At 37.6% G+C, this 17177-nt stretch overlaps 1 long non-coding RNA gene and 1 pseudogene across 3 annotated transcripts; one reads left to right on the top strand and one right to left on the bottom strand.

The window, feature by feature from the left end:
* Positions 1 to 954: 954 nt before the first annotated feature.
* LOC112825358 (U4 spliceosomal RNA) lies at positions 955 to 1028 on the top strand (annotated as a pseudogene).
* A 1568-nt stretch (positions 1029 to 2596) lies between these two features.
* Positions 2597 to 16928, bottom strand: LOC112824792 (uncharacterized). 3 transcript variants are annotated; one of them, XR_003208531.2, is made up of 4 exons: positions 16736 to 16928; positions 15484 to 15620; positions 9693 to 10046; positions 2597 to 2947 (listed from the first exon to the last, which is right to left on the bottom strand). It is a non-coding gene; the product is annotated as an uncharacterized lncRNA (long non-coding RNA). The 3 variants fall into 3 exon arrangements; XR_012380118.1 differs by having other exon boundaries at positions 10011 to 10046; XR_012380117.1 differs by lacking the exon at positions 2597 to 2947 and adding an exon at positions 9462 to 9633 and having other exon boundaries at positions 9827 to 10046.
* Between the last annotated feature and the right edge of the window lie 249 nt (positions 16929 to 17177).

Genomic DNA, 17177 nt, shown 5'->3' with positions numbered 1-17177 from the left:
CACAATACAATCATATGATTATATGGTAGTTGGGTAATTATGAAGATACAGACATATTGTAGGTACTTAACATTTATTTGATTAACTCATTCCAATTTTTTAAATCAAGAAGTGATGACTGTAATTCACTCATTCTAAGTCAATATATAATTCTTTTGAGTTGAATGCATACTTAAAATGTATTAAAGTGTATCACTGCAACATATACTAGTTGCCCAGAGATATCTATTTATGTATTCCAGAATTAAGGCAAGATGGTATTTGTATAATGCAGGTAATAGGGTGTGAGAGTTTTAGAATCAAAGAGCTTTAGGTTCTGCTTCTAGATTTACTTCTTGTAAGCTGGGTAACCTTGGGCAAGTTATTCAATATATGAAAGCCTTTCTTTTTTTTTCATCTGCAAAACAGATATAATAGTCCTACCTTACAGAATATTTCAGGATTAAAAATTAAACCTGTAAAATGCTTGCTCAGAGCAAAGAGAAATTATTGGCTATTATTATTTTCACAGTAGTTGTAAAACAGCAAATGACCATTTGCTAATTATCTTTAGTGCATAATTATAAGCCAGGAATACTCTTAATTGATAATCTTTCCTCTTCAAGAAGACGAAGTTTCCATTATATCTGCTATTGTTAAACACTGATCTGGAATTTCTAGCCAGTGCAATATGATAAGAAAGAGAAGAGATATGATATTCATATTGGAAAGGAGAGCCAAAGTTATCATTATTTACAGATGATAAAACTATAGCTCTAGATGAATAATCAGCTAAAAGAACTAATAAAATAAAAAAGATATGAAAGAGAATCAGATCTGATCAAAATATACAAAACGTAATTCATTTCCATAGACATAATAGCAAGATAGAAAATTAAACTGAAAAAGCAAATATCCCAATCAAAATAGCAACAAGATGTGCCATACCAGAAACTTAAATATAAAACCAAAGTAAGCTTTGCGCAGTGGCAGTATCGTAGCCAATGAGGCTTATCCGAGGCGCGATTATTGCTAAATAAAACCAAAGTAATTGAAACATAGAGTATAGGAGAAAGAATAGATGGATAAATTTATAGAGCAAAATAGTCAAGACATAGACCTATGTATATATAGAAATTTGGGAGTTCAAAAGTTATTGTTTATAATAGCTAGAGAAAGTTTGGATACTCAAAAAGATGGTGTGAAGATAATTGGCAAAATGTCTTTAAAGTACCATCCACAATATAAATTCCAGTTGAAGAGTTAAATCTAAAAGATTAAACCATGTGAGTGACCAAAAGAAAATACACCATCATACCAGGACAGAAACTGTAATGAAAAGACTAAAAACTGTGGCTACATAAAATTATTTGGAGAAAAAGATGCCATAAACAAAGTCAAATGATAAATTTAGAAATACAAGTGAAATCCACGACAAAGTGTTATCATTTATAAAGAATATCTAAAAATTAGTATAGGTATAAATGAGCAGATGTAGTGTAAATTAATACATGACAAATGAAACCTTGGTTGAATCGATGTTCTTTAGGATTCAGCTTTTATGCTCAAAAATTTATGAAAGTTAATGGAAGTATCAATAGAATCCAGTTGCTCAAGTTATTCTTTAAATTAAAAAAAAAGTATCAGGAAACATTTTTTTTTAAAGAAAGGATGACTTGAGTGAATTTGATTCCCAAAGTATAGGGATTGTACTTGTTTTAATTAAAGACTTTTTCATGGTACCTAGCAGACTGCCTTACACAGATGTGTGTTTAATGATGATGATGCAGTCTATAATAATGTTCACACAATATGTGAAATATTTTGTAATCATGTGGACTTCTTTATGACAGCAAACATGACTGATTAGATTAGTATCATTTGCATTTTATTCTGGGCTTGATTTTTTTTTTATTCTCTTCTAACATTTTAATGATGTCTTAGTATGCTAAAAGAATATTAGCAGAATTACGGCAATTTTTTCTTATTATGTCCTTTCTGGGATTCTTTGAACAGAAAAAGTGGTAAGGTCTTATGAGTTGTTACTATATAAATAATTCAAGTACCTATTGCTTTGGAAATATTGTCCTATAATTTTTTTATCCCAACTAGAGTGCAGGCTACTTTTTGGCAAAAGATTTGATTTCTACTTTTTTTCCTGGTGTTATTTACACCAGGTAGGTGCTTATAAATTAACAATTTCAACTAATATTTCTCTCAAGCACTTAATTATATGTATGTTAGGAACATGAGTACAAAGGTGACTAAGGCATAAGTCTTGCCCTCATGAAGCTCATAGTATAGTTAGGGAGACAATTAAAACAAGCAAATGCATTAGATTCAATACAGGTGCTTCAATAATGAAAGTCCAGCTGCTATGGGAGCACATAATAGGGAGTACCAAGCTCACCTCTTGTTATTCTAGCACAGCAGAATTGTTTTCAGTCCCTAGCAAACTACTTAAATTATTTATTGAATACCGACTATGTCCCAGTACAATGCTAGACACTCTTCATTTCATGTTCAAAATATATATATCTATATAGATATATATTTTTGAGAGGGGGAGGAAGAGAAATTATAATTATTTCTAGTTTATGAGTGAGGAAGCTGTCAGTCAGATTGTTTAAAGGGTTTGCTAAAGATGATATAGTGTAGGGGCACCTGGGTGGCTCAGTCATTTAAGCGTCTGCCTTCAGCTCCGGTCATGATCCTGGAGTCCTGGGATCGAGTCCCACATCAGGATCCCTGCTCAGCAGGGAAGTCTGCCCCTCTCTCTCCATCTGCATCTCTCCCCTGCTCATGCCCGCTCTCTTGCTCAAATAAATAAATGAAAAAATAAAAAGATGATATAGTGTAATGGTTAAGACATGGCCTTAGAGTCAGACAATCTGGTGAATCTTGGCTCTGGCATTGATGAACTGAGTGGGCAAATTCCTTAATATCCTTGAGAATCAGGATTTTCCAACTGTAACAATGGAGATAATGATGAGTATAATTGGGTTAATATATGTAAAAATAACTTAGTACAGTGCCAGCCACTCTGTAAAGTCTAAATAAATGGTAGCAAAAAATAAAAAAAATGAGAAAAGGCCACATAGTTTTTATTAATCCACCAAAACAGTTATTATTTATTTAATACCCAGTATGTATCAGCAAAAGCATCATGTCGATTACATTCCATAAAAACAACCTTTATGGTCCACAAGCTTTTCAGGGCTATGAAAATATCTGAGAGCTAAAAAACTTCACTGTGGGTTCCAAAAACTTAAATAAAGAAAAATAAAGAGACAAGAAAAAACATGATTCAATTTAAAATAGTAACTATTTTTACTAAATATTTGCAAAATATGATTGTTAATTTAACATTTCATTATATTTAAAAATAATTTCTAGGTCAGGTTTCCTACTTTGGGAGAATGGTGAGTCTGCTTAATGACTGCCTAGAAGTCATAGCCCTTTGAGAATTACACCAGTTATTTATAGCTAAATAATTTTAAAAGCAAAATTATAAAATTATTTTAAGATATCATAGCAAAGAAGTTATATGAATTATGGGATGTGTGTTTATTTTAACGTATTCAATACAAAGTGCAATAAGGTCTAGAGGAGTTAGAGTGAAGTTGGTTGTATTTGTTAGGTGTTGGCCATATCAGGCTATCTAGTGTGTGATCTCGATCTTCAATGAACTCGGAGTCTGGTAGAGAAATAGACACACAAATAATCATACTACAGTGTTATAAAAGATGTAGTCATGTTTTATACCAAGTGTAGTAGTGACAAAAAAAAGAGGTAAGATCAATTATAAATAATTCAGAGAAAGATTCTTAGAGTTGGAAATGCTTCAAGTGGACCTTAGGTATGAACAGCAAGGAGTTAGGTGCACAAAGTTGGGGAAAGAGAAGGATATTGCAATAATGCCCAGAACTGGGAAGTCAGGAAGGTCTGAAGGTGTCTTCGGTGGAGTGTGTAACTTCAGGAAGCATCTAGAAGGGGAGACACAGAAGATGAGTCTGCAAAGGCAGATGGAGGGCAGTGAATGAAGCACCTTTGGGAGTGGCTTTGTCCTGTGAGCAAAAGTAAGACACTAATTGCTTTTTTAAAAAAGCGGATTTCTGATTCAGAAAAGCTGCTCTTTTGCATCTGTTAGGAAACACTGATCAAAACCAAAGAACCAAAAAATGAGTAGAGGGAGGAAACCAATATTTGTTGAAGACCTGCTCAGTGGAGCAGCATACTAAGTCTCTCACACATGCTATCTCATTAACCCTCACAGCATGCCTGTGAGATGGATTTGACTTCCATTTTAACAAAGAGAAAGCCTAGGAAACATCACGGAATTGTTCCAATGTCAGGCCATTAGTAAATAGTGGATGTGAGCCAAGCACAGGTCCGTCTGATACCAAGTCATTGGTGTTGTATTTTCCTATACCATGCTGCTTTTTCAAGGGATGGATCTTGAAGGGCTCGAATTAAGGCGGTTGCAACAATGATGAAAAGAATGGACAGGTTTGAGAGACATTGAGAGGGCATCCACTCCCAGATTTGGTGTCTGGATGTGGGGATTAAGGAAAGAGTTTGGGATGACTCCCAAATGTGGGGAAAACATGGAAGGAGATAGAGGAGGGATTTCAGAAACATAGCAGAAATGAGGGGGAGGGTAAGCAGACCTAGCCAACCAGTCTTTGAAGAGCATGTGGATTGAAAGTTAAGCCCCTGGGGGCTTGCATCTAGACAGGGATGATGGAGATGAGAGGAATGGTGATATTAATTGGCTTTAAGGTCTGACTTGTTATAATTTCTTAGTTTGAAAATAAATATAAATCTCAGAAGTGGGAATTTGGTTTGCTACTTAAAAAGAAAAAGAAAACCAAAAACACTTTCTAGCTCAGAGGAGAGTCTGACATTCCATTCATCACAGAGGTTATCTACAAAGTAGTTACTGAAGCAGGAAAGAATGGACCCTCTCCCAGCACTCCAGCAGAACCAGACCTGGGCCAATGACTTCAGGAGCATCTTGGGTGTGTAGGGAGCCATGGAGATCTGAAAACTCAGGGTCTGGACACAGTCTTCCTCACTTGGCTAGGTATTGAGTGGCCATTGCTGAGTGGGGACAGGCACAGTAGAGAAACTTTGCTCAGACTCCTAAATTTATCTTCATGTGTCAGATTAGTGCAAGTTATTACATTAGAAAAAGAGGAATACATCCTTTAAATTGGTTGTTACATTAAGGAATTCCAGTGTTCTCATCTACTGTTATATACTAGAGCAGCCTCAAGCCTCATCTTAGAACTTGTTGGAAATGCAAATTCTTGGGGCCCTACCCAAGGCCACTGGATTAGAGTCCAGTTGCTTTCTGGAGAGAAAAGACAGTAACATGCCCTCCTCAGAGCACGACTTGCCCCTCCTCTCTGTCGTTAACCCCCCGCCCCCCCCCCAGTTTCTGCTGAAAATTGAAGGATCATATTGCTTCTCTCAAATCTGGGAGATATTCAGAATGTGTCCAATACATTTTGTGATGTTATTCTTTAAAGTTAGAAAGAATGGAAAGGTAACAGATGTTAACGTGGGAGAGGGTTTTCTTTCTTTTTTTTTAAGATTTTATTTATTTATTTGACAGAAAGAGAGAGAGAGCACAAGAAGGGGGGGCGGCAGGCAGAGGGAGAGGGAGAAGCAGGCTTCCCGTGGAGCAGGGAGCCTGATGTGGGGCTCGATCCCAGGACCTTGGGATCATGACCTGAGCTGAAGGCAGACGCTTAACCGACTGAGCCACTCAGGCATCCCTGGGAGAGGCCTTTCTAAGCTACAAACCAGAACAAGTTATAAAATGAAATTACTGATAAATATGACCACATAAAATTTAAAAACTCCTCAAAGTCAAACTCAGTAAATAAAATGCAAGTTATAAACTGAAAATTAGCAGTATCGTATGTGGCAGACAATAAGTCATCATATATTTTATTTAAAAGAAAAGAAGCCCTTAGATAAGAGAGAAAAAGAGAACTACCCAATAGAAAGAGGGCCATAGCCATGAAAAGGCAATTCACCAAAGATGAACTACAGAGACCAATGAATGCTTAACCGCAAGAGAAATCAGAAAAGCAAATTAAAACAAGAAACCAATTTTCATCTACAAGTTGGTTTAAAAATCTTAATAATAAATACCTAATGTTGTTGATGGTTTGGGAAAATAGACATTATCATAAACTGCTTTTAGAAATAGAAGCCGGTATAAATCTTTCTGGGGAATAATTTGGTGACGCACCGAAAGTCTTGAAAATATGCATGATCTTTGACCCATAAAGAGGATCACGTTGATCTGAAAAGAATTCATCCAAAGGAAATAACCATATACACACACACAAAAATGTGTCTATAGAAATGTTAGTCTTAGTGTGTTTATAAGAACAAAAACTGAAAACAACCTAAACTCCCAACAATAAGATGTAGGTTTATTAGATAATATAGAGCATGTCTCTAAAATAAATTACTCTGCAGCTTTTAAAAACTATAGTGTGGATGAATGTGTAATAAAATAAACTCATGTTTATAACATTGTTAAATAAAAAGTCAACTAATAAAAGAATATGTGTAGTAGTATTCAAGTCTCATAAAAATATACATGTGTGTTTGTATATCTCTCTATCATAATATAACTATAAGAATGAAGAAATAGGATGTCTTTGAAGGCAGGGATTTTGACTGTCTAATACACAACGTAGCCTCAAAACTTAGAATAGTAACTGGACACATAGCAGACACTCAACAATATTTGACAGTCAGAATGTTGACAGTCTTATTTCCTATTGATGAGCTTAAGGCACTTAAATATTTTTCTTTATGTTTCTCTAGATTTTCAAAACTTTCCACAACAAATCTTACATTCCTTGTTGGGTCAGAGAAATAATACACTCTAATTTTGAAAAAAAATGTTGATGGATAAACTTCACTCTCTATAGGCAGAACCTAAGAGCTAATGGGGCTCATGATATTTATTTATTTATTTATAAAAGATTTTATTTATTTATTTGAGAGACAGAGAGAGAGAGAAGGATCACGGTGAGGGAGAGGGAGAAGTAGACTCTCCACTGAGCAGAGAGCCCAATGTGGGGCTCAATCCCGGGATTGACTTCGGGACCATGACCTGAGCCAAAGGCAGATGCTCAACTGACTGAGCCACCCAGGCGTCCCTCATGAAATTTAAAACACCTAATTCACTCAAGTTGAACCAGGCAGTGTTGTAAGAAGGTTGGCAAATGTGTGATTATGATTCAGGGAACAGTTCTACTAAACTGTTCTGTGTTAGACTATGATTTTAAAACTTTTCCACCAAGTGCCCTGAAAGAAAAATCTCAAGATTTTTACTTTAAGGATGAAATTTCTTTGAGGTTTGTCCTTCACAATTCATTCAAATTTTTCATTGTTTTTCAATAATATATCCAGTTCATTTCACATAAAAATATTTGGACTTGTTTACCATCAAGTAAGATTGATTCTTTGGAAAATTTTCCATGTTATTCTGTAGTTTACATGCCTGCTGGTGCGCCTTGCTAACCTCAGGAGTGTTGTTCAGGCAAGGGTGGGCACACAGCATTAGCAAGCAGGGTTAGTGGAGTTTGGTACAGTGGAATCAGAGAGAAAATTTGTTGGCATGTGTTTACGAGAACCATAGGTAGACTAATTGACATCAATATGCCATCTGCTTGGCAGGTATATCTCATCTCGGCCGTGAGGAATCTCACAGAGTGAGGATTAAATGAGATATAAAGTGTTGAGTACAATGCCTGACATGCAATAAGATCCCAATAAATGCTAGCTGGTCTTAATTATTATCACCAGAGAGAGTTTTCACACCCAGATGTCACTACCACTTACATTATCAAACTAATTACTGTTTCTCTGATTCAGTGTGTGCCAAGCCACTTTCTTCTGCAACTACCCGGGCAGATTTTTCCCACAGGGAGGGAATGATCAGAATAGCTTCATGCAGCCATATTTCTCTTTCGAAATTGATAAATGAGTCAGTCCTAAGATACTGGCCATCTTTTCATGAGCAACACAATCAAATGTCTTTACCTACGAAGCACGGGGATTTTTCTGAGGTGTGGCCACCCCTTGAGGCATATCTGGACCACAACTCTTTCGTAATCAACACCTGGAGCTTATTTCCCTAACTACCATTGACAGCAGGATAATTTTCAGGTAGGTCCCACATTCCCTAAAACAAGGTTTCAGGGCTCCTAGTAAATAGTACATTTTATAATGTGATCCAGAAAATACCTACTCTTCTTAGCTTAATTAGCTAAAACCGGATATGGTAGGGAACAGCCACTGTCTTGGGATTCACAGGTGAAATTGACGGTGTCTCCCTGCTTAGTCCATATTTCCCTCCCTCCCGGTTTATTGTGATGCCCCATCTGAACTGCAGTGGTCCATGCCTTATGCGTATTCTCCTCCTCCACTTATGAGCCCTGCCCAGCCTTTTGCTTATGTCTATAGGAACGGTTAGTCTTGCCTGGATTTTTCAAGACAATTTTAATATTTTATTCTATGATCCCTGGCTTTGGTTTAGAACATATGTTCTTTGGCCCAAGTCCTCCTGTTTGCCTTGACCCCTTAAGTGCTGACCTCAGCTTCACCCAGAGGACTGGTAATGACTGAGGACCCTTTTCTCTGTGTTAAATGTCTTCCTTTACTTTTTTATTGTGCCAGGCACAGTTCTCGAGGCCACCACCTCTGATTTGCCCACACTGTATCAATTCCAGCCCGCCTCCATCTCCCAAAGATAACTGTCTCTGTCCGTTCTAAGAGGGAGTTAGCCCTTTCACTTAGTTCTTACTGTGTGTGTGGGAGCTACTTTATGAATGACTGATGAATGCTTTCCTGGCAGTCACTGACTTTCTTCCTGATGTTCTTTTTTCATCCTGATGATTGCTTCCTTGTAGACACAGAAAAAATAATTTCTGGAGTCAGAGGACTGTGGGCTCAAAACCTCATTCTGCCCCTTATTGGCCTTGTGACATTGAACAGCATTTCCTCCTTTGTAACCTCATAAGGGTTTTGTAAAGATGTAATAAAATAAATAAAATCTTATACTATTTAAATGCTTGCTGAAGCATCTAACGAACAGGAGGTGGTGAATAAGTGTGACTCCATTCCACTCCTTGTTTTACTTATTTTTTTAGTTAGTAAGGCATAAAGAGAAGATATAGTGTGGTAACATGGTAATGTTCGCGTGTCTTAAACACCCTGTGCTAGAAACTCCGTGTGCCTTATCCGATCTAAACTTAGAACAGTTCAATAGGGTTTCTTATCATTTTACAGATGAAGAAAGTTGAGGTCCAAGGGGATTAAGGAACATAGCCAAGGTCACAAAATTAGTAAAGTACAGAACTGAATTTGAACCCTCTAACTAAAGGGATGCTCAAACTCCCGATCCCATTTATGGTGTAATATCCATGGGGGTAGGGTCAGACTTCTCTACAGATTAGATCCAAATTGCTCACTGTATATACCTGTATAATTACATTTCTTGCCTCTCCCCAAGATGAGAATTCTAGGCTTCTTCCCATTATCTTTCATCCTCCATCAGGGGACATTTTCCATTGGGACCATTTGGGAAAATGTTTGGCGTGAAGTAGTTAGAAGCAGCAGCTAAAGTTCATGATAAAAAAAAAACATTTGTGAATCCCCTGACCATCTTTTTCACTCACATTTTGCACAGTTCTGCAGTTGTCAGCATTAAACGTTCTGAAAAATGGCCTGAGCCCGGGGCCAAGTGAGTGGGGGCTCTGTGTGGGCATTTATTCCAAAGGCCATTAGGTTGGTACGTGCCTAACCACAGTACCTCTGTTTGTTCTGGATAATAGTGAGCGCTTTTCCAGCTGTTCCTCTTTCTGTCTTTCTTTGTTTCCCTACGGCTGGAGCTTTTGAGTTTTTAGTATTCACGATCCTTTTCAAGCTGTTAGACCAACCTAGAATTATCATTCTAGCATTTCAGAGGACTCGGCTTTGTCCATCTTCAGACTTACGTTAAATCCTGAAAGAACAGCCTGCTACAGAGTACCCTTAGAAGAAAAAAAGAAAAAAAATATATGTATAGACATTCATCATTGGAATTTAACACCTGGCAAAACATAGTTTTAATTACCTCCATTTAACACATGCACCTATACATTCTCGTCTTTCTATTAAATTCGTCTTTTGACTACATAAAACATGTACATGATTCCAAAGCCAAAACTGTATAACGAGGTAGATCCAGAAGAGTCTGACTTTGCCTCCCGTCTTCTCCACCTGTTCTCCCCCTCCCTTCAGAGGGAGCATGCTGCTTCACGAACTCCTGTAAGCTGAAAACACCCATGTACCCACCACCCCGATGCAGAAATAGAAAGCTTCTAGCATCCCATAAATTGTCCTTTGCCCCTCTGACTCTATGCCACTCTTGTTCCCAGAGACAACAGTTCTGACTTCAGACACTATAGATTAATTTTGCCAGATGTAGGATTATATATAGGTGGAATAATACAGTATGCATTCTTTTGTGTTACACTTCTTTCATTCAACAGCCTATTTATGAGATGCATCCACATTGCTGTATAAAATAGAAGGGTTCACTCTTTTTCATTGCTGTTAATGTATTCTACTGTATTGCATATATAGCATACCGTAATTTATCCATTCTGCTGTTGATGGAGGTAAGGGTTTCTAGTTTGGGGCTTTAACCAACAGTGCTTCTTAGAACATTCTCGTATGTGTCTTTCCATGTACATATGTATTTCTGGTGGGTACATTCCCAGGAGTAGAATTGCTGGGTCATATGTTATGTGTGTGTGTTCAGGCTCTAGTAGATATTGCCAAAGAGTTTCTATAAGTGGATGTTCCAATTTACGCTTCTTCCAGTAATGTACAAAAGTTTCATTTGTTCCTCATCCTTGCCAACACTTGATAATTTCTGTCTTAGTAATATTATCCCTTCTGGTAAGTGTCTCACTGTGCTTTTATTGTGCTTTCCCTGATGACTAATTATTTGTACTAGTTTCTGGCTTATTCTTCCATTACTTAGCTTTGCAAAAATGGAAAAAATATATATATACATATACCACTTTATCACACAAAGCGTAACGCTATATATACTGTTTTCTGTTTTGCACATTGCTTTTTTCACTTAAATTATATATCGTGGGGATCTCTGTGTAATATAGTATAATAAGATCTTATTTCTTTTTACATCTGTACTGTATTCAGTTGTGTGGCTGTGCCTTAGTTTATTCAATCAGTGCCTTATTGATGGACAGTTAGGTTGTTTCTAAACATTTCTTATAAATATACTGCAATTAATAGTTTTGTGCATATGTACCTTGGGATAGAGTCTTAGAGTTGGTGTGGCTGTTCAAAAGTAAATGCATATGTAATTCTGTTAGATATTGACAAATTTCTCTCCATCAGGATTATGCCATTTTACATTCCCACAAGTGATCTGTGAAACATGCACCTATATTTTATGCAATAGACTTTCTCTCTTAGAGTATTCAGTAGCCAAGATGTAAGACACTAACAAATTTTGTTAAAGTGAAGTATCTTTGAAAGTAAAATTTTTGATCTATAATGCTATAACCTCATAAGCATTTCAATATTCCTCAAATATGTATATATTTAAATTGAGTCCATGTGATATGTATTCTTATATATTCATATAAAATATGGTTGTAGTGATAGCACATAAATCAAGAATCTTTTAGTTGTGAGTTTAAGGAAAAAAAGTGAGGCATTTATTGATTCATATGACTGGGAAATCCAAAGGCAGTCCTGCTACCTTCAGGTTCAGTGGGATCCAGGGACTCACATAATGGTGATAAGAATGCTCCTCCCTGTCACCTCTTCTTACCTCAGTGTTGGCTGCTTTATTGGCAGGCTCAGGGCTTGTTTCTCATTGCTTTTACAGCTTGCAACCTCACAAGGCAAGAGAACTTCTCTTGTCAAGCACTCATATCTCTCCCCCAAACTTCCGAAAGGATTCTGGCCCTGAATGAGTTGTGAACACTTGAACAGTTCTCCTATGTTAGAAGTGGGTGTGTAGGTGGGGGAGGGGTGTCTCTTGATTGACAGTACCATCAGAGACAAACAGAATAAAGGAAGCTGAAGTCCCCAAAGGAGAGGTGGTGGAGCAGCCCCCAAAGAACAGGAATCATCTGCAGCTGCAAATTCTGTTGTCTGGATACACTGTAATCAATTTCGCCCCTCACTAGTCTCCACTTTCACATTTAGGTTGTTTCCAGGTCTTGCTGGTATATATTATGTTGTGATAAATATTCTTATGTTCAACACTGTTATTTCTTTAAGGTATATCTCTGTAAGTGGGATTACTGAGTGCAAGGTTATAGATACTTGACATACATGGTCAAATCTTTACAGGGTGTTTGTAGTTGTCTACATTCTCAACAGTGGCTGATGAGACTGCTATTCTATCACACCCCAGGGAGTATTACAAATTTTAATTTGATAGGGGTTATCACATTGCTTCATGCTTAATTTGCACACAACAATAAATATCTGTTCTCTTGATAGCAGGTATTCAATATATGGCTCTTCACTTGATCAACGTTTCATATTTTTCTGTACACTTTCAAAAATGTCTACTTGTTCTTTTTCCAATTAAAAGATTATAAAAGGAGAATGTATCTGTTAAGTGCAAAAATGTCAGGTTTTTAAGTTTTCCCCTTTATAGTTAGGATATTTGAGCTGCCCTGAGCAATAAGCTAGGTATGGCTTGTCACCAAGAGGTGGCTCTGGGCAAGGGGGGCTGGTCCTCATTTCTTCAGCTCTCCCATTATAGCTTCTGCAAATAACCATGCAATAAAAAGGCAGCATGCTTGCCACTGGAAAGGCAAATCACCTTATCCTTCTTCCAACCAGATTGTTACCCATAAACTCCTTTTATATAGAGATTCTGGAGCTGTCACCAACTTTGTTCATCATCATGGCTCTCAGGATGTAGACCCCAAACCAGCAGCATTAGAACCACCTAAGAACTTATTAGCAATGTAAATTCTCAGACTCCACCTCAGACCCACTATAGCAGTAATTTGGTGTAGAGTCTGGCAATCTGGGCATTTTGTGTGTGTGTGTGTGTGTGTGTGTGTGTAATTCAAGTAAAATACACATACATTAAATTTGCCATCTTAATCATTTTCAAGTGTACAATTCAATAGTGTTAAATACATTCACATTGTTGTGTAACCATCACTACCATACATTTCCAGAGCTCTTTTCATCTTGTAAAACTGAAACTCTAAACACATTGAACAACAACTCTCCATTTTATCTCTCCTCAGCCCCTGGAGGCCACCATTCTACTTTCTGTCTCTATGAATTGGACAGTCCCATGCCCCTCATATTAGCGGGATTTTACAGTATTTGTCTTTTTGTGATTGGCTTAGCATGATGCCCTCAAGTTTCAACCATGTGATAGCAGGTGTCAGAATTTCCTTCCTTTTTAAGACTAATTAATATTCCTTTGTATGTATATGCCACATTTTGTCTGTCCATTCATGGATACTTGGGTTGCTTCCACCTGGCAAGGTGTGTGTGTGTGTGTGTGTGTGTGTGTGTGTGTGTGTGTGTGTGTAAGATTTTATTTATTTATTAGAGAGATTGGGTGAGAGAGAGCACGAATGGAGGGCGAAGCAGGCTCCCCAATGAGCAGGGAGCCTGATACGGGGCTTGATCCTAGGACCCTGGGATCATGACCTGAGCCAAAGGCAGAAGCTTAGCCAACTGAGTCACCCAGGCACTCCTGGAAATATGTGTTTTAACAAGCCCTCCAAGAGATTTTTTTTTTTTTAAGATTTATTTATTTATTTTAGAGGGGGTAGAGGAAGAGGGAGAGAGAGAATCTGAAGCAGACTCCCTGCTGAGCACAGAGCCTGGTGCAGGGCTCAATCCTGTGATCCTGAGATCATGACCTGAGCCAAAATCAAGAGTCAGAAGCTTAACTGCTGAGCCACCCAGGTGCCCCTAAACCCTCCAGGTGATTCTCATGCACACTTAAGTTTGAGAGCCACTGGTTAATAGGAAATAAAATATAGTGATCGATGTCATCTTGAATCATCTAGAATTCTTTTTTAGAATGTTTTAAGCTATATTTGATATAGCAAGTTAATCTGTATAAAGCATGTGACTCAAGGCATTGCTTGTAATAATCTCATGGGGCTCCAGCATGAAATGCTATAATGCCACATGACGAGTGTTTAGTAATGTTTGAAATAAAAACTTTGTTGCCTTAAGCAAGGATGTGTGTAATGATAAAGTGTTTATAAATTAGGCTAATCTGATCTTTGAATGATGGAAACTGGGCAGGGGTGAAAACTTACCAAATTAAAAAAGTAAGGTGGAGAAAAGAAAAAAATGATGTCAAAGAGCACATGTCATAAATAACGTAAGGTGAACAGAAGCATTCTATTTTATGATCCCCATAGAATTTAGTGAGTTGTTCCTGAAGTCAATGTTAGGACAATTTTGAAAGAGCTGAATTCTATTGCTGTTACCAGGGAACATCTACGGTTATGTAAAGTACCATGACGAGGGTAGTCAGATCTCATGAAACAGAATATTAACCGACAGCCCGGGCTATTCAGTCAGTTGAGAACCCATGGTCATGTGCAGCATTGCATAATGGGCTAAGTAAGCTTTGGGATGGGGAGATTCAACTCTCCCACAAGAACCCCAGAGAATCCTGCTGAAGGGAGAGTGTAGTACTGGACAGGCTGATGATATGATCTGACATAGGAATATTAATGTTTACTCAAGAAACAAACATATGTATTTGATTCTAATACATTTTATTTGAAGGAGAAAATGATCTAATGATGATATACTGATGTCTGGAACAGAGTAGGTATTCTGACACAGATGATATGAATGAATGAGTGAATAAATAAAATAATGAATTAATTTCACAAGTATTTATGGAGTACCTATAATGTGCAGGCAAAAGGGAGGCTCTAGGATACACAAAGATAAATAAGTTAGCAGACTCTAATGAGTGAGCAAATAAATGAATAACATCCTCTATTTGTGTTGTAGCTCTAGTTATCACTACTAAATTAACTTCATGACCTTGGGCAAATTATTTAAATCCTTGGGTCTCAGTTTATTCATCTTTAAAACGGGGTGTGTGTGGTGTCATGAGATGCCAAGGTGGATGACCTTTAAGGCTTTTGACCGTTTGTGAGTTCTGTTTCTTTGGCTCTATTTTGGGGGGAAGGGTGATCGCACTTATTAATTCATTCAGCAATGTGTGTTGAGTCTATGTAAGATGCTGTGCTATAATTTTTCCATTACTTATTAAAAATCACTTTCCTTTTTCATTACTATAAAATAGCACTGCTAAATGTCAGGGAGAAAGTTTTCATAAATGGATCACTACTATAAAATTCATACCAAAAGAATAAGCACTGTTTGGATCCAGGAATAGCTGTGATCAGGAACTGGGTTCTCTCCTACCTTTCCAGAATTTCCAAGTTCCAAGAGGTGACCCTCAGAATGCCTGTGGTTGGTGCTGAGCCATCCTGATGCCCCGTGAAACATTCTTTGGTAACAGCTCTGCAAGGGTCTCCAGGCCTTTCCATTGATCAGCAATACTGTGCCAAAGGTTAAAATCATTTCAGAGGCATTTGGTTATTTTAAAATGTGGGTCTTTATAAACACATTCATCCCCAAGTGATAGAGAAATGGGACTAGCAGATGTTGCTTCATTTTTCTTTTTACCTAGGGATTTCATGGTATCTGTTTTTCAATTTCCAATTAAGTATTAAATGCTTGTATAATTTAAGTGTTTCATTTAATTAAGCTTGAAAATGTATTTAAACTTTAGATCAGCCTAGATAACTTGAAAATAGAAACAACTGTAGCAATTCTGCTAGTTCAGACTTAATCTACAGTTCACTCCACTTTAAATGATTTAGGTGTTAATAAATACTGTTCTAGAGGTTTCTGGGCAAGTCAACTCTAAATTGTTGAGTCAGTCCAGGCTACGTTTATATGAGTGAAGTTATCACATTCTATCTCTGCTTCCCATCATTTTAAAATTAGCCCATTTGTTGGGCCTGAAACGGGTGAGGCATAAGTCTTTGCTTTAAATTACAAACAGGTGCCAAGTCAGTAGCATGACATAGCTAAACAACATTTTTATTATAGCGGAAGAGTGCTTGACATCCACAATAAATATATTCCTGAAAAGTTGTGTTTACGTACCTAGTCTGAACATCTTGCTACTTTCCGTTTTTATGGGTTATTGCTCTGCCACTTGAAATATAATTGAATCTAGCAGTTTTTATTTGGCACAAATGTATAAAACAGATTACTTATTGTTTGCTGTACTGAGTGATGTCTACAGAGTAGACTTAGGAGAGAAAAATGAAGTGAGGTTTACACGCACATCTACTCGGATGATCTTCCTCAGAGATACTAAAGGCAAGATTTGACAATCACAGACAGATTTGTAAAGCATGAGAATTCCTTTTTAATGAATATGTGTTCCAAATGACATCTTTTCTTCTGGGATTAGTAAACTTACACTCTAAATCATATGACTATGATAGTAATAGTAATTATTTGAGACATTTAGGAATGTGTTCTAGATGTGCATCGCCTCCTGCAGAATCCAAGCAGGTTACTTCTTTCTGCTTTTCTTCCCTTTCTGAGAGGCAGGCCCTGAGAGCCTTTATAGACCCAACACCAGGAGGTGAGAACTTACCCAAATCCCCTGTCCTCTCTTCTCCATCCTTGCTGTGTCAATGCAAGCTTTCATGAACACCTTTAACACTGCTTGTGCCCTTGCTTCCCATTGGTCTTCCTAACTCGGGATTTGTCCAAGTCTAGGCCATGCTCCGTGGACTAGAAGAGCAGAAGCCAGCCCTTCCAGGAATGCAGATTTCCACCATGTCACAGCCCTGCCTGAAATCCAAGCGGTACCCACCACCTTGAGGACATAGTTAAAATTTCTTAGCATGTCATAAAAGGCCAATTGTCACCTGGCCCCTCCTCCCCATCCAGCCTCATTTCCTACCACTTGCTCACCTGTTCCCTCCTTTGGTCTTCCCTGGATCACAGTTTTCAAGTTCATGCCTGTTGTTCTTTCTGCTTGCGGCACACTTTTCTAGTTTTTTCACGTGGCAGATGCAAACGAATCCTTCGCT

Source organism: Callorhinus ursinus, unplaced genomic scaffold (genome assembly GCF_003265705.2).
Source record: "Callorhinus ursinus isolate GAN/ISIS: 27379988/994484 unplaced genomic scaffold, GSC_fseal_2.0 scaffold12, whole genome shotgun sequence".
Lineage (NCBI taxonomy): Eukaryota > Metazoa > Chordata > Mammalia > Carnivora > Otariidae > Callorhinus > Callorhinus ursinus.
The sequence above is the reverse complement of the archived record's forward strand: the minus strand, read 5'-3'. Positions and strand labels throughout refer to the sequence as shown.